This window comes from Scylla paramamosain, unplaced genomic scaffold, assembly GCF_035594125.1.
Source record: "Scylla paramamosain isolate STU-SP2022 unplaced genomic scaffold, ASM3559412v1 Contig142, whole genome shotgun sequence".
In the NCBI taxonomy this organism is placed as follows: Eukaryota; Metazoa; Arthropoda; class Malacostraca; order Decapoda; family Portunidae; genus Scylla; species Scylla paramamosain.
Genome location: NW_026973807.1, coordinates 49,425 through 67,500, shown reverse-complemented (window position 1 = coordinate 67,500; position 18,076 = coordinate 49,425). Strand labels below are relative to the sequence as shown.

The following is an 18,076-nucleotide window of genomic DNA, read 5'->3' as shown; positions in this document are numbered from 1 at the left end:
ACCTTGGATGATTCTGGGCTTGTTCCTCCCTCTCCTCCACCTTCTGACTACTTCATGCCACGTATTAAAATTCTTCGCAATGATGTTTTCCATGCCCTCGCTGGCCTATATATATATATATATATATATATATATATATATATATGGCTAGGTTGCTTTAGATTTCATTGTGTTAGGTTAGGTTAGGTTAGGTTAGGGGTGGGTCAGGCTAAGTCGGCACATCACCTGTGGTACAAATGCATCAAAAACACCTTTGGTCATTTTTTTATAGCATCACCTTAGTTATCCTGCTAAATTTGCAGCTACAACCAACACTGCCATCCCCTTTACTTCTTGCACCATACCCTAACCTAACCTAACCTAACCTAACTCCAACCTAACCTAACCTGACTTAAGCTAACCTAACCTGATCTAACCTAACTCTAACCTAACCTGATCTAACCTAACCTGACTTAAGCTAACCTAACCTAACCTAACTCTAACCTAACCTAACCTGATCTAACCTAACCTAAGTTAACCTAACCTCACCCAACCAAGGCTAACCTAACCTAACCTGACCAAAGTTAACCTAACCTAACCTAACTTAACTCAAGCCACTAGCTGCATCAGACAACAACAAGAGGTGCCCCTGTGTTGGCAAGCTTCCCACTGCCACAGCGCCAGTCACACTGCGGCCGTCAAGGAGAAAGCACATGGGCACCTTCTCTCTGTCCCAACAACTCGTGTGGCTTGACATGCGCACGCACACACACACACACACACGCACACACACACACACACATATTTATTTACTTATGTGTGTGTGTGTGTGTGTGTGTGTGTGTGTGTGTGTGTGTGTGTGAGTGTAGTGAGCAGTGTTGTTTATAGAAAGTGTGTTTACTTCAAGATTATTCAAACCATTTGTGTGTGACATGCACATTTGTGACAAGCCAGCGACAACTTTGTTTGTTTGGGCAGCACGTTAATTTTAGCATTGAGAACAGAGAAGGCTTCCGTGCTGGAACACGCTGCGTGCCACTCACCAAACCACTCACACTAATCCCACTCATTTTCTTCACCTACAAATACAAGTTGTTGCAAATGTCATAATTTATTGATTTATTTCATCAGTGTAGGTGGTTTTCAATGACACAACTCCAATTCTGCACTGCACATTGTTTGTTTGTTTGTTTGTTTGTTTGTTTGTGTTACCGTGTCTTAGTTGTTCACACCATAAAAAGGGTGAGTGTTCAGTGGTGGAGTGTGAACACCTTGCCTCAGAGGAAAGGGTCAATGCATGGTGGTGTGTTGGTGTTGCACATGTTCCTGTCCCTTGCTAATGTTCAACAGTCAACAAAAGGTGCACTCAGTAATTGCAAAGGAGAAAAATGACTTTAAATCTACAGCTGTGTTTACTGCCCAGCGCACCACTGGTGTGCCAAGCCCCACACACCAGTGTGCTCACTGCTGCACCCGTCCACCTGTCCACGGTGCACAACAACCTCACGGCTTAACACAACACAACACAACACAACACAAGCTAACCTAACTCAACATAATATTACCAAACCTAACCTAACAAAACCTAACCAAACCTAACTTAACCTAACCAAACCTAACTTAACCTAACCAAACATAATATTACCTAACTTAATCTAACCTAACCTAACCAAACCTAACTTAACCTAACAAAACCTAACTTAACCTAACCAAACATAATATTACCTAACTTAACCTAACCAAACCTAACCAAACCTAACTTAACCTAACCAAATATAATATTACCTAACTTAACCTAACTTAACCTAACCAAACCTAACTTAACCTAACCAAACCTAACCAAACCTAACCAAACCTAACTTAACCTAACCAAACCTAACCATACCTAACCAAACCTAACTTAACCTAACCAAACCTAACTTAACCTAACTTAACCTAACCAAACCTAACTTAAGCTAACTTAACCTAACCAAACCTAACCATACCTAACCAAACCTAACTTAACCTAACCAAACCTAGAGTGAAGCAAGAATTGACTTACTGGTTCACAATTGCCAGGTGAAGCAAGCAAATTTACAGTTTACAAGACGCTGGCGTGACCTGCGAGACTCAACACTGTCCTTTCTTTCTTCCTTCCTTCCTTCTTTCCTTCCTTCCTTCCTTTATTTGTTTGTCACGAATTGTTCTCCTTCCTTTCTGCAGACACAACACTTAATGATATTCACGAAACAAATAACAACAGGAGGAGGAGGAGGAGGAGGAGGAGGAGGAGGAGGAGGAGGAGGAGGAGGAGGAGGAGATAATTATAAGGAAAAAGAGACCAAGGAGAGAGAGAGAGAGAGAGAGAGAGAGAGAGAGAGAGAGAGAGAGAGAGAGAGAGAGAGAGAGATCAGGAAATTAAACCTTAGTAGTAGTAGTAGTAGTAGTAGTAGTAGTAGTAGTAGTAGTAGTAGTAGTAGTAGTAGTAGTAGTTTTCGTTGCATGTGTACGAGAGAGAGAGAGAGAGAGAGAGAGAGAGAGAGAGAGAGAGAGAGAGAGAGAGATCGCCCTCACTCACCAGGCAGAGGAGACAGCAGCGGCCTGAGAGGTGCCTTCAAAAGACACACGCACACACACACAGGCAGGCTCACACGCACACACAGACACACATACACACGGACAGCAGGAGGAGGAGCACTGTGACAAAGGTAAACAAGGCAACATCTTGATCTTGATCTTGAACAATGACGATGATCTTGTTCTTGATCTTGTTGTTATTCTTCTTGTGACGTCTTCCGCAGATCGGCTACTTGAGAGCACGGGGTCAACATGTCTCCTCTAATTTAACACCTAAACTCCCTCAGGCGTACTTCCCAGGCGTGCACAAGGGACTTTTTCATCTCTTTTAGGGTCCCTTCCCTTTCTTCCTTGCCACGACACACTGGCAGCACTGTCAGCGTGCCTCTGTGTGTGAGCTGGAGGAGGCAGTAGACACCTGCCGAAATGATAATTACTCCCAGTGAGGTGTGCAGCACTGTTCAGGGGGTGCTGTGAACTTATCATTAAAGCCAGATGTGACCTCACTGAACGTTTCCCTTTGTGTCTCACAACACAAGGGGGCAGTCACAGCCTGCCCTCTAAAGACAACTCTCTTCCTCCACACAAAACTACAAGCACCTAATAGCACACACACCATTCACTCAAAAATTTTAAAATCATCATGGTGACTCCTACACCAGCCTCGGAGTCCCCATCTGGTGAGGGGACCATAAATGTCCCCAGGTCGGACTGCCTTTCCGTCGACGACCCTAAGTGTCTTGACACCCCCCTCAACTTTTTCTTCATTAACTTGTGCATTCGCGGTCTAAGATCTAATTTTCAATCTGTAGAACACCACCTCTCCTCTTCTAAACCTTATCTTCTTTTCCTCACTGAAACCCAGGTGTCTGAGGCAACTGACAGTAGCCCCTTTTCTGTTCCTTCCTACTTTCTCTATCCTCATTTTCGATCCAAAGCTGGATGCTGCGTTTATGTGCCAATGACTTAACCTGCTCTCGTGCCCATGCTCTTGATCTTCCGAGTTTTCCACCATCTGGCTACGACTACAGAGTCACTCTCATACTAAATTTATCTGTGCTGTATACCTCTCAATTAACTCCTCTGACTATAAGAAATTCTTTGACTACTTAACTTCCAAAGTGGAGCACATTCTGACCCTCTTCCCTTTTGCAGAGATCTCCATTCTTGGAGACTTCAATGTTCACCACCAGCTTTGGCTTTCCTCTCCCTTCACTGACCATCCTGGTGAACTAGCCTACAACTTTGCTATCCTCCATGACCTAGAGCAACACCCTACTCGTATTCCTTACTGTCTTGGAGATACGCCCAACATTCTTGACCTTTTCCTGATCTCTAATCCTTCTGCTTATGCTGTCACCCTTTCTTCTCCATTGGGCTCCTCCGATCACAATCTCATATCTTTATCTTGTCCTATCACTCCAATCCCTCCTCAGGATCCCCCTAAGCGAAGGTGCCTCTGTCGTTTTGCCTCTGCTAGTTGGGGGGACCTGAGGAGGTATTTTGTTGATTTTCCTTGGAATGACCACTGCTTCCGTGTCAGAGAGCCGTCTTTGTGTGCTGAGCGCATAACAGAGGTGATAGTGTCTGGCATGGAGGCGTACATTCCTCACTCTTTTTCTCATCCTAAACCTTCTAAACCTTCGTTTAACACAGCTTGTTCTCGTGCTATACATGATAGAGAGGTGGCCCACAAAAGGTACTTAAGCCTTCCATCACCAGAATCTCATGCACTTTATATTTCTGCCCAGAACCATGCCAAGTCTGTTCTCCAACTAGCCAAAAACTCCTTCATTAACAGAAAATGTCAAAACCTTTCAAGATCTAACTCCCCTCGTGATTTCTGGCATCTAGCCAAAAATATCTCCAATAACTTTGCTTCTTCTTCTTTCCCTCCTCTACTTCAGCCAGATGGCACCACTGCTATCACATCTATTTCTAAAGCTGAACTCTTTGCTCAAACCTTTGCTAAAAACTCTACCTTGGACGATTCTGGGCTTGTTCCTCCCTCTCCTCCACCCTCTGACTACTTCATGCCACCTATTAAAATTCTTTGCAATGATGTTTTCCATGCCCTCGCTGGCCTAAACCCTCGGAAGGCTTATGGACCTGATGGGGTCCCTCCTATTGTTCTACGAAACTGTGCCTCCGTGCTTGCACCTTGCCTTGTCAAACTCTTTCATCTCTGTCTGTCAACATCTACCTTTCCTTCTTGCTGGAAGTTTGCCTACATTCGGCCTGTTCCTAAAAAGGGTGACCGTTCTAATCCCTCAAACTATACCGTCCTATTGCTTTAATTTCCTGCCTATCTAAAGTTTTTCAATCTATCCTCAACAGGAAGATTGTTAAACATCTACCACTTCACAACCTTGTATCTGATCGCCAGTATGGGTTCCATCAAGACCGCTCTACTGGTGATCTTCTGGCTTTCCTTACTGAGTCTTGGTCATCCTCTTTTAGAGATTTTGGTGAAACTTTTGCTGTTGCCTTGGAGATATCAAAAGCTTTTGATAGAGTCTGGCACAAAGCTTTCATTTCCAAACTACCCTCCTACGGTTTCTATCCTTCTCTCTGTAACTTCATCTCAAGTTTCCTTTCTGACCGTTCTATTGCTGCTGTGGTAGACGGTCACTGTTCTTCTCCTAAATCTATTAACAGTGGTGTTCCTCAGGGTTCTGTCCTGTCACCCAATCTCTTCTTATTATTCATTAATGATCTTCTAAACCAAACTTCTTGTCCTATCCACTCCTACGCTGATGATACCACCCTGCACTTCTCCACGTCTTTTCATAGATGTCCAACCCTTCAGGAGGTAAACATATCATGCAGGGAAGCCACAGAACGCCTGACTTCTGATCTTTCTAAAATTTCTGATTGGGGCAGAGCAAACTTGGTATTGTTCAATGCCTCAAAAACTCAATTCCTCCATCTATCAATTCGACACAACCTTCCAGACAACTATCCCCTCTTCTTCAATGACTCTCAATGGTCCCCCTCTTCTACACTGAACATCCTCGGTCTGTCCTTTACTTATAATCTGAACTGGAAACTTCACATCTCATCTCTAGCTAAAACAGCTTCTATGAAGTTAGGTGTTCTGAGATGTCTCCCCCAGTTTTTCTCATCCCCCCCCAGCTGCTAACTCTGTACAAGGGCCTTATCCGTCCATGTATGGAGTATGCTTCACATGTCTGGGGGGTTCCACTCATACTGCTCTTCTAGACAGGGTGGAATCAAATGCTTTTCGTCTCATCAACTCCTCTCCTCTAACTGACTGTCTTCAGCCTCTCTCTCACCGCCGCAATGTTGCATATCTAGCTGTCTTCTACCGCTCACTCAAACAATGCTACAACGTAAATCCCTTTGCTCTTCCTCACAAAATTTTGCTTTTGTTTAACTTTATCTTGTTATTCATGAGCCACCCAAATAAGCGGTGCAGCCATTACGTCACTGGTATGACTGTATAAGTGCCCACATCTCCCCTGCCTTTGCTGCAGTGTTGCGGCACATCTCCTCTGTGTATTCCGTCACCAAGGAAAGTCAAGCGTGGCACAGTTTTGAGCGCAGTCCCCTGCAGTGACATTGGTGCAGTCACCCCTTCCATCAACGCAGTCTTCAAAGAGAAAGAACAGATTGACGGTGACTAAAGCAAACTTACAAAGTCAACCTACAGTTAATAATAATGATAATAATAATAATAATAATAATAATAATGATAATAATAATAATAATAATAGTAATAATGGTAATAAGAGGAGCACTAGTGTAACTGAGGGTGCAGCGCGGCCTTTCACTTCCACCTGAAGGAAAATGAAAAGCAAGATTTGTGTTTGTACAATCATTTTATTGAGAAGCAAAATGAGACAGTGTGAATATTGATAACAGAAGTGTTTGCGCTGGAAACTTTCGTGTTGTTAGTGAAGGAGCAATGCGTGGAGCGGTGTGTCCTGCCGCCAATATTCACACCAACAACCGCCACCATCACAACCCGCACTCTCAACTTTAAATGTGTGTCCGTCTGTCTGTCTGTATGTCTGTCTGTATGTATGTGTGTGTGTGTGTAATAATAATAATAATAATAAACAGTTTATTATTTAGGCAGTTGACAAACTGAAAATGTACATAGGGGATGGGGAAAAACTTAACATTAATCCTAACGGTAAGACTAATCTAGGAGGGAAATACTATTGATTGTGTGTGTGTGTGTGTGTGTGTGTGTGTGTTTATGGGCGTGTGTATGTGTTTGCTTGTCTACTCAAAAATAAATAAATAAATAAATGATGGTGGCAGTGGTGTGGTGTGTGGTGTGGTGCAGCAGTGCCGTGCCAGCACCACGCCACACTGCACCACAGTCACCTCAGCAGTGGGGCAGTGGCGGGCTGCCTCCTGCACCTCCTCCAGGCCCCGCACCACCTGGCCAGAGACACCAGGCCAACCACCACCACGCTGCCTGTCCCCGGGTAGCGTCACCACCGCCACCACCACCACCACCGCCGCCTGGCCAGACTGCCAGCACTCACCCTGGGAAAGGTGAAGCAGCACGGGGCTCCCTCTCTCCCATCACCTCCCTGGCAGTCTCCTCCCCGCATCTCTTGCACCTCAAACACAACTTGTTTTTTGTTGGTAATAATGATAATAAATTTAATTATGAAGTTTAATGAGCTTATATGTTTATTTATTTATTTATTTATTTTTTAATGCAAAGTTAGTTAGTTTAATATAACAAATCTGATTACACTTTCTGCTATTTGTCATTTTTTAATGCAAAAAATTATTTGTTTGTTAACTGTGTAATGGAGTGTGTTGTGTCACGAACACTGGCCTGCTTCACAACAACAACAACAACAACAACAACAACAACAACAACAATAACAACAACAGTATGGCCTCATCACTCACACAAGCTTACTAAACAAAAAACAAAATAAATAAATAAAACAAAATAAATAAATAAAAAAAAATAAAAAAAAGCAACAATAACTTTAATACAAAAAAAAAAATTAAGTCAAATAAATTATTTTTTTATATTTTAAGAAAAATCATGTTTTTTTTCAATCTTGACAAACAGTCCCATTATTTACCTCATTGTAGCCCAATCCAGCCCAAACCAGCCTATTCCAGCCCAATCCAGCCCATCCCAGCCTATTCCAGCCCAATCCAGCTCACTCCAACTAATTCCAGCCCAATCCAGCCTATTCCAGCCCAATCCAGCCCATCCCAGCCTATTCCAGCCCAATCCAGCTCATTCCAATTCATTCCAGCCCAATCCAGCCCATCCTAGCCTATTCCAGCCCAATCTACCTCACCCCAACTCATTCCAGACCATTCCCGCCCATTTTAGCCCAATCCAGCCCATTCTAGCCCAATCCAGGTCATTCTAGCCCATTCCAACCCAATACAGTCCATTCTAGCCCAATACAGCCCATTCTAGCTCAATCCAGGTCATTCTAGCCCATTCCAGCCCAATACAGTCCATTCTAGCCCAATACAGCCCATTCCAGCCCAATCCAGCCCATTTCAGACCCATCCTAGCCCAATCCAGCTCATTTCAGACCCATTCTAGCCCAATCCAGCTCATTCTAGCCCATTCCAGCCCAATACATTCCATTCTAGCCCAATACAGCCCATTCTAGCCCATTCTGGCCCAATCCAGCCCATTCTAGCCCAATCCAGCCCATTTCAGACGCATTCTAGCCCAATACACTTACCCACCACTCTGAAAACCAATCTCTCTCTCTCTCTCTCTCTCTCTCTCTCTCTCTCTCTCTCTCTCTCTCACCACCACCACTACTACTACTACTACTGCTACTACCACCACCATCACCACCACCACTACTACTAGAGTCACGCAGGTAGAGGTTGGAGGGCAGCAGTTGGAGGTAACAGTGACCATAGGGAATTTAGGTACAATTTAGAATGGGAATAATAAACTGTTAGAAGCAAAAAGACTAGTAAAATACCTGACTTTAGGAAAACACACGTTGAGGAATTAAAAAGGTACCTCCAAGGACTGGACTGGCAAGGGATGCAGGGTCAGGTCAGGTCAGGGATGGAGTTCAGAGAGATAAGGCAGGGTGAGACGCGAGGTGAGGCGCGAGGGTGCAGGACAACAGGAGGCAAGATGTGTCCATAAGGGGCGGAGGAGAGAGGAAGGGGCAGACAGGTGTGAATGTGTTGGAATGTCAGGTCATGCTGAAATGAGAGAGGTGAGGTCGAGGCGAGTAGGCGAGGGAGTGGAGAGGATGGTAGGGGCCAAGATGAGGGGATTGGGTGAGGTAAATGTAGATGAATTGTATAAATATTTCGTAGATAAATTTCACACGGGCCAGTCAGCAAATATCCCGTATAGGACAATAAGATCACACAAAAAAAACCCTAAATGGACGACTGCTAGGTTAAAGCATTATGCGGTAAAATCCCTCTTATCCAGCATCAACGGGACCACCGACATGCCGGATACTTGAATAGAAGTGAAATTATGTCCACGATCACCAGCCTACACTCACACATCTTACCACAACAAAGACCAGCTGATCTGATTGGCTGCTTCAGTGTAAGCACAACACGCTTCCTCTCTTCTACAACTTTAGGCACGGTGAAGGCGTCAGGTGATAAACAGTGCACACGCGGGGCCGAGTCACTGGGTGAACGCGGTGCAGTGGGCCGCGGGTGGCGCCAAGCAGTGTGCTCTGGTGGCGAGGGGACAAAGTATGCCTCGCGTGGGAATTTTTATCGATTTTATGAGTATGCATTGATTTTTTATTGATTTTAAGGCTCGGGGAAAATTGTGCCGGATGCTTGAGGCTGCCGGATACTGGAATGCCGGATGAGAGGGATTTTAGCGTATAGGGTGTAAGAGAAGTATGAGATTGAGGGCAGGTGAAGAAATGTTAAAGTTACAATACAATGAATTAGTTAGAACAGTGAGGAGGTTAACGAGGAAAGCAAAGGGCAATTATGAATTAAAGGTAGCCAGCCAGGCGAAGACAGACCCCAAGGGATTTTATCAGGTATACAGGACGAAGAATAAGGACTCTGTAGGTCCATTAAAGGCAGCAGATGGGGAGCTGGTTAGTTCTGGGGAGGAGATAAGTAAATTTCTGAATGATTATTTTTTAACTGTCTTCACCCAGGAAAACATGCAGGATATGCCAGGTTATAGTTAGCTCTGAACTCCGTCTAGGGAAACAATGCATAGAAGCCAGAAACAAGGCAAATAGTGTATTAGGTTAGGTTAGGTTAGGTTAGGTTATGTCACACAGATTATGTCACTTTCATCCCAGTCAGTGTATTTCAACAAGCTTGACATGACGTAACATAACCTAACCTAACCTTACCTAGCATAACATAACCTAACCTAACCTAACTTAACCTAACCTTACCTAACATAACATAACCTAACCTATCCTAACTTAACCTAACCTAACCTAACCTTACCTAGCATAACATAACCTAACCTAACTTAACCTAACCTTACCTAACATAACATAACCTAACCTAACCTAACTTAACCTAACCTAACCTAACTCCGTCTAGGGAAACAATGCATAGAAGCCAGAAACAGGGCAAATAGGGTACTAGGATTCATTTTTAGGAGTGTTAAAAGTAGAGGGCCGGAAGTAATATTAAAGTTATACTTGGCGCTGGTCAGACCTCATCTACACTACACTGTGCAGTTCTGGTCCCCACATTACAGGAAAGATATAGGTCTATTAGAATCAGTACAGAGGAGAATGACTAAAAGGATACAGGGAACGAGGAGTGTTCCTTACAAGGCGAGGTTGAAGCTGTTAAATTTACATTCTCTAGAGAGACGTAGGTTAAGAGGGGACCTGATAGAAGTCTTTAAGTGGTATAAGGGTTATAACAAGGGAGATGTAAGCAAAATTCTTAGAATCAGCAACCAGGGTAGAACAAGAAATAACGGGTTCAAGCTTGAAAAATTTAGGTTTAGGAAGGAGATAGGAAAAAACTGGTTCTCAAATAGAGTGGTAGATGAGTGGAACGGACTCAGTAATCATGTAGTTAGTGGTAGGACGCTAGAGAGCTTTAAGAGAAGATTAGACAAGTTTATGGATGGGGATAGCAGATGGAAATAGGGAGGTGTGTTTCATAGAGGGACTGCCACGTGTAAGCCTGCTCCCTTCTTGCACCTTCCCTTATTTCTTATGTTCTCATGTACTACTACTACTACTACTACTACTACTACTACTACTACTACCACCACCACCACCACCACCACTACTACTACTACCACTACTACTACTACTACTACTACTACTACTACTACTACTATTTACCTGCATTGGGGCTGTGAGAGACCAGAGACATGACACTGAAATCATGATCCCGTTGTTGTTGTTGTTGTTGTTGTTGTTGTTGTTGTTGTTGTTGTTGTTGTTGCTGCTGCTGCTGTTGTGGTGGCGGCGGTGGCGGTGGTGGTAGTGCCGGCTGTGGTGTCAATTCTGTGTGCTGTGTGGGCTGCTCTGTGGCTGTGAATACACTGTGGCTCATCACACTGCTCACTCGTCCCTCCTGTGTGAAAAAAACAGCTTACGTTAGGTTAGGTTAGGTTAGGTTAGGTTAGGTTAGCTTAAGTTAGGTTAGGTTAGGTTAGGTTAGGTTAAGTTAGGTTAGGTTAAGTTAGGTTAGGTTAAGTTAGGTTAGGTTAGGTTAGGTTAGCTTAAGTTAGGTTAGGTTAGGTTAGGTTAGGTTAAGTTAGGTTAGGTTAAGTTAGGTTAGGTTAAGTTAGGTTAGGTTAAGTTAAGTTAGGTTAGGTTAGCTTAGGTTAGGTTAGATTAGGTTAGGTTAAGTTAAGTTAGGTTAGGTTATGTTATGTTATGTTAGGTAAGGTTAGGTTAAGTTAGGTTAGGTTAGGTTATGTTATGCTAGGTAAGGTTAGGTTAGGTTATGTTACGTCATGTCAAGCTTGTTGAAATACTGAGTGGGATGAAGTGACATAATCTGTGTGACATATTTTAGAGGCACAACAAATACATTAATTGCTGTACACTATTATTCTGCATCACAAAGTCACGCACAGTGGAGGCCTTGCTTTTCAGTCCTAACTCCTTGCTGAGTGACCAGACCCCTCCTAGTCACCCTTGTCATGTCCCCTGTGCCACTTGAAGACCCCCACCAGACCCCCTCTTAGTCACCCTTGTCATGTCCCCTGTGCCACTTGAAGACCCCCACCAGACCCCCTCTTAGTCACCCTTGTCATGTCCCCTGTGCCACTTGAAGACCCCCACCAGACCCCCTCTTAGTCACCCTTGTCATGTCCCCTGTGCCACTTGAAGACCCCCACCAGACCCACTCCTAGTCACCCTTGTCATGTCCCCTGTGCCACTTGAAGACCTCCACCAGACCCCTCCTTGAATGTGTCAGTCAAGAGGCAGTAGTAATAGTAGTAGTAGTAGTAGTATACAAACCTGCAGAGCTAGTGTCTCTTCCTCAGACATATAAATAGATAAAAACTGAGCAATATCAGGCAGGTCTGTGGCTGCTGGCTGTGACAGAGAAAGGGGGCACAGATCACCCTCCATTTTGCTCTCTCTCTCTCTCTCTCTGTCTGTCTGTCTCTCGCTCTCTCTCTCACTGCCTGTCTGTCTGTGTGCCTCTTGCTCTCTCTCTCTCTCTCTTCTTTTCCCTTTCTTGTTGAATATCTGTAAGACACAAAAGATTATTAACATTAACACTTTACGTAGTAGTAGTAGTAGTAGTAGTAGTAGTAGTAGTAGTAGTAGTAGTAGTAGTAGTAGTAGTAGTAATAGTAGTAGTAGTAGTAATGATAGTAACAGCAAGGATTCATCTTATTACTAAGTTTCTCTCTTTCTCTCTCTCTCTCACTGTCACCATCGCAGTGTTGCATCTCTAGCTATCTTCTACCAGTTAACCAGTATTCTCAGTCATTCACCAGGGGCCCTGTGCTCTCTCACCACAACTGTTATGCCAGGCCAAAGGCAAGGTTAACCTGGTTCTCAAGAGTGTTTCTCCTGTCAGTAATGCAGAAATGTTGTTAATCTGTCACTGCAACTGTAAAAACACCCTTGAAAACCCTTGTCACTTCAACTACAGCCTTTTAAAAGTGTTTCTCCTGTCAGTAATGCAGAAATGTTGTTAATCTGTCACTGGAACTGTAAAAACACCCTTGAAAACCCTTTTCACTTCAACTACAGCCTTTTAAAAGAGTGTTTCTCCTGTCAGTAATGCAGAAATGTTGTTAATCTGTCACTGTAACTGTAAAAACACCCTTGAAAACCTGCGTCACTTTAACTACAGCCTTTTAAAAGAGTGTTTCTCCTGTCAGTAATGCAGAAATGTTGTTAATCTGTCACTGCAACTGTAAAAACACCCTTGAAAACCCTTGTCACTTCAACTACAGCCTTTTAAAAGAGTGTTTCTCCTGTCAGTAATGCAGAAATGTTGTTAATCTGTCACTGCAACTGTAAAAACACCCTTGAAAACTCTTGCCACTTTAACTACAGCCCTTTAAAAGAGCGTTTCTCCAGTCAGTAATGCAGAAATGTTGTTAATCTGTCACTGCAACTGTAAAAACACCCTTGAAAACCCTTGTCACTTCAACTACAACCTTTTAAAAGAGCGTTTCTCCTGTCAGTAATGCAGAAATGTTGTTAATCTGTCATTGCAACTGTAAAAACACCCTTGAAAACCCGCGTCACTTCAACTAGAGCCTTTTAAAAGAGTGTTTCTCCTGTCAGTAATGCAGAAATGTTGTTAATCTGTCACTGCAACTGTAAAAACACCTTTGAAAACCCTTGTCACTTCAACTACAGCCTTTTAAAAGAGTGTTTCTCCTGTCAGTAATGCAGAAATGTTGTTAATCTGTCACTGTAACTGTAAAAACACCCTTGAAAACCCTTGTCACTTCAACTACAGCCTTTTAAAAGAGTGTTTCTCCTGTCAGTAATGCAGATATGTTGTTAATCTGTCACTGCAACTGTAAAAACACCCTTGAAAACCCTTGTCACTTCAACTACAGCCTTGTAAAAGAGTGTTTCTCCTGTCAGTAATGCAGAAATATTGTTAATCTGTCACTGCAACTGTAAAAACACCCTTGAAAACACTTGTCACTTCAACTACAGACTTTTAAAAGCGTTTCTCCTGTCAGTAATGCAGAAATGTTGTTAATCTGTCACTGCAACTGTAAAAACACACTTGAAAACCTGCGTCACTTACACTACAGCCTTTTAAAAGAGTGTTTCTCCTGTCAGTAATGCAGAAATGTTGTTAATCTGTCACTGCAACTGTAAAAACACCCTTGAAAACCCGCGTCACTTCAACTACAGCCTTGTAAAAGAGTGCTTCTCCTGTCAGTAATGCAGAAATATTGTTATTCTGTCACTGCAACTGTAAAAACACCCTTGAAAACCTGCGTCACCTCAACTACAGCCTTGTAAAAGAGTGTTTCTCCTGTCAGTAATGCAGAAATGTTGTTAATCTGTCACTGCAACTGTAAAAACACCCTTGAAAACCTGCGTCACTTCAACTACAGCCTTTTAAAAGAGTGTTTCTCCTGTCAGTAATGCAGAAATGTTGTTAATCTGTCACTGCAACTGTAAAAACACCCTTGAAAACCTGCGTCACTTCAACTACAGTCTTTTAAAAGCGTGTTTCTCCTGTCAGTAATGCAGAAATGTTGTTAATCTGTCACCGTTCACACACAACAGCACAACAGCAAGTGTAACAGCAAGCTGAGTCTATGCAGTCTAGTTAGGACTTAGTTAACTTAGGTCAGGTTAGAGCACTAGTGTCAACGTGGGGTCCCCGGCTGGCTGGCGTCTGGCAGGTCTGCATTGCCAGATGTGGATTTTCCTTGCAGTGTTACCAGGTCAGGCGAGGATACCACTCTCTCTCTCTCTCTCTCTCTCTGTCTCTCTCTCTCATTATAGCTGTTGTGTTTATGCATGTATGAGAGAGAGAGAGAGAGAGAGAGAGAGAGAGAGAGAGAGAGAGAGAGAGAGAGAGAGAGAGAGAGAGAGAGAGAGAGAGAGAGAGTTAAGGTAAGGTTGGTTTGGCTTGCTGTGCCTCTCCCAGTGACACAGCCTCCACAGCCTTGGGTCACTAAGAGCGCTTCTAATGTTTAAAATGTGTCAATCTTGTTACTCTGTCAATGGACGCGTCACAGGAGCCGTAACACCCGCGTCACTTCGTCTGAGAGAAGCGGTGGTGGTGGCGCGGACTTATGTGACACTCTTGTGCACAATGTGTCCCTACATCTTGCTTTGTCTGCCATTTCTTGCACGGATAATGATTCAAAGGCTGTTAGCTTTCCAGTTTTGTTGGTTCCCTGTTTAATGAATTTTGTAACGTGGAACAAGAACAAGAAGAAGAGGAGGAGGAAGAAGAGGAGGAGGAGGATGAAGAGGAGGGCTGAGTGTAAATGAAGTGAAGGAAGACAAACATACAGACACAGAATAAGGAAGGAAATAAAGGCAAGGAACACTGACACGACAAACACACACACAAACACACAGAGGGAGGTTAACAAACACCTGCTTTTCTCTCTTATTTCAGGTGTGTGCGTGCGTGTGTGCGCGGGTGGAGGTAGAGGAGGGAGGGGCGCAAGGGTGGGCGGCGGTCCCTGCCTCACCTGAGTTCTGGGAGTGGAGGAAATTGAAAGAGTGTCACTGGTCACCGAACCCTTCTGTCCGCCATCACGGTTCTTGTAAACAACGCCAAGAGACCGCTAGGGCAAACACTTTTCTTCTATCTTCACTATCACTGTCCTGTTACTATTTTACTGTGCATTATTAAATTCAGTGTATTTTTTACAAGTACTGTGATGTTTTCTTTGGTCTTAATCGTCTAGTTCTCTTTCTTGTAATATATAGTAACTCATGTCTACGCTTCCGTCTCCAGTAACACCATTTTGTTACTAATTTCCTATGCGTCGGTGACCATTTACTTCTGCTACTTACTTCTTATGTACATGTTATGTATAAACTTCTAGGCAAAGAATAAATGAAATGTTAAAGAGACCGCCGGGTTAAAGCATTCTTCCTTGTTTCCTATCGAGAAGTCTGTCTTTGAAATTACGGCATGAAAATAAATTATGCTTCGCCTACTTGAGAACCACGTCTTTTATTTCTGAACTATGATAAAATTAACAGCATTTCTATATATAATCGCTAAGAACATTTCAGCGTTTGCTAGTACTGATCAGTGAATACAAAAGTTCTAGACTGGGATTTCATTAATGCCTTTGTAGTACGCATTTGCAGTACGCATTTGCAGTATGTGTTTGCAGCATGTGTTTACAGTATGTGTTTGCAGTATGTGTTTGCAGTATGTGTTTGCAGTATGTGGTTGCAGTATGTGGTTGCAGTATCTGGTTTAGGGCACGACTTTAAGCTTCTATCTTGAAAGAACGAAGTGAAAAGGAAGAGTCAAGTTGGACAGAGCAATGATGAGCTGCAGAGTTCCATCACGGCATTAATTACTGCTAATGTACTTGTGAGAGAAGGAAATAAGTAAATGAATCATCAGTAGGTAAAAAAACCACGATTGTTGTACAAAGACAAGCAAAAAGGCTGTGGTGAATGTGACGGCAGCTGTAACAAAGGTGAACCATTGTCAACAGAATATGCATGCTAACTGTTCTGTGGAGGTGTGCAAAGCATTCGTGCATGTAATTTCGTTGTGTTATTCCGGCGTGCAGGTACATTGGCTTGTAGTGTAAGGCTCGGCTGTGTATCCGGTGTGTGGAGGCGTGTGAGGAAGTGCTGAGTGAAGTGAATCACCAAGCCCACTACACGTGTGGTGCTACCTCTTTGTTGAACACTGTCCTCTCAACACCACTGTTTTTAAAGGCCAGAGAGGTGACTCGGTGGGTTCTCAAGGGCGTTTCTCCTGTCGACAATGTAGAAATGTTGTTAACCTGTCACTCAAGTCGTAAAAGCTCCCTTGAAAACCTGTAGCTTCAGGTAACACAGCCTTTTGAGAGTAGGTGGAACTCCACAGTCTGTGTCTGTTAGTGGGCCATGCTGTCACCTGTCAGCTTTCCACCTACATACACTGATGCATGGACTTCATTAATGACACACCTTGGAAAAGTAACCTGTTCACTGCTTTCCGTGCTGGTGAGGCAACGCTTCATCAGCACTGGCACCAGCTGTCAAGAGTTGGTGAGGTAAGCGGCGGGTGGCGCGGCGCCTCGTGGAGCAAGGCTGGAGGTGACAGGTCACGGGTGGAGCTTCCTTGATCTGTGCACCGGCCAAGGGCAACAATATTAAATAAAAACAATAAATCAACAAAAAATGCCCACTGAAGTGCCGGTCCCCGAATAGAGACAGAAGCGGTAGTCAAAAATTGAAGGAGAAGTGTGTTGAAGCCTCCCTCCTGAAAGAGTTCAAGTCACAGGAAGGAGGAAATACAGAAGCAGGCTGGGAGTTCCAGAGTTTACCAGAGAAAGGGAGGAATGACTAAGAATATTGGTTAACTCTTGCATTGGGGAGGTGGACAGAACAGTGGTGAATGACTGAGAATACTGGTTAACTCTTGCATTGGGGAGGTGAACAGAACAGTGGTGAATGACTGAGAATACTGGTTAACTCTTGCATTGGGGAGGTGAACAGAACAGTGGTGAATGACTGAGAATACTGGTTAACGTGGTGAGAGAAGGAAGAAAGTATTGAACCAGGACATGATACTCTCAGTTTTCTTGGTCGATGATTGACGTGAGAAATACAGAGACCAAGCTGAGCAGAAGTAAGGAAGGTGTGTGCAAAAGGAACAAATTATAATCAGGTGAAGGCGAATGAAGGTAAAAGCGAATGTTTGATTGTTGTGAAGAATGACGACCTCAAGAGGCTGGATGTGTTCAGCCGAAAGATTACTGCCAGCCACGGCAGTAAAGAAGGCAGGCAAAAACTTGCCAACTCAGCAAGATCTCTTCCTCCAGCAACAATGTCGGTGATAATTGTATTTCTTTTGGCGTAGTGGAAGATATAACGGAACAGGAGGCGCCTGTACACACGTCCCTGGCTGAATAGAAGAGAAGGAAGGCGCGTCTGCCACGCTCTTTTGCCTGAGCCGAGCCTGCAAGACCCAGCCACCATGAGGCAGTGGATAGGCCTCAACAAGGAGCAGTACCGTGGTCTCCTGCGGCTTGTGACTCGCCTATCAAGAAGGAGGATGCCCACGTGAGGGATGCAGTGACTCCTGGTGAACGCCTCACACTGACGCTGCGTTATCTAACAACAGCTTAGGAACACCGATCGGTAACTACTGACAACTTGGCCCCTTCTGCAGCGATACTACTCTTTTAGAGAGAGAGAGAGAGAGAGAGAGAGAGAGAGAGAGAGAGAGAGAGAGAGAGAGAGAGAGAGAGAGAGAGTCTTGGGTCCCAGTGATGACGTTGTTGGTTCGTCATTAGCTCCAACATCAACTTTTGTGCCTCAGGACGCCACACCATGCACAACTCCCCCGAGGACCTGAGGTAAACAGAGCAGCGCGCGGCTGGACAAGCCCAACCTGTCGGTGTTGTTGGCGCGGCTGGCAATTCAGCCGCCAGGCACCA

General features: G+C 44.0%; 2 long non-coding RNA genes across 2 annotated transcripts; one reads left to right on the top strand and one right to left on the bottom strand.

Annotated features, from left to right (window-relative positions):
* Positions 1-7,005: 7,005 nt before the first annotated feature.
* LOC135099524 (uncharacterized) lies at positions 7,006-15,243 on the bottom strand. The gene is made up of 4 exons (XR_010268065.1): positions 15,149-15,243; positions 11,967-12,200; positions 10,836-11,070; positions 7,006-7,144 (listed from the first exon to the last, which is right to left on the bottom strand). It is a non-coding gene; the product is annotated as an uncharacterized LOC135099524 (long non-coding RNA).
* On the top strand, positions 7,028-15,630 carry LOC135099527 (uncharacterized). The gene is made up of 2 exons (XR_010268068.1): positions 7,028-7,158; positions 15,073-15,630. It is a non-coding gene; the product is annotated as an uncharacterized LOC135099527 (long non-coding RNA).
* Positions 15,631-18,076: the final 2,446 nt, after the last annotated feature.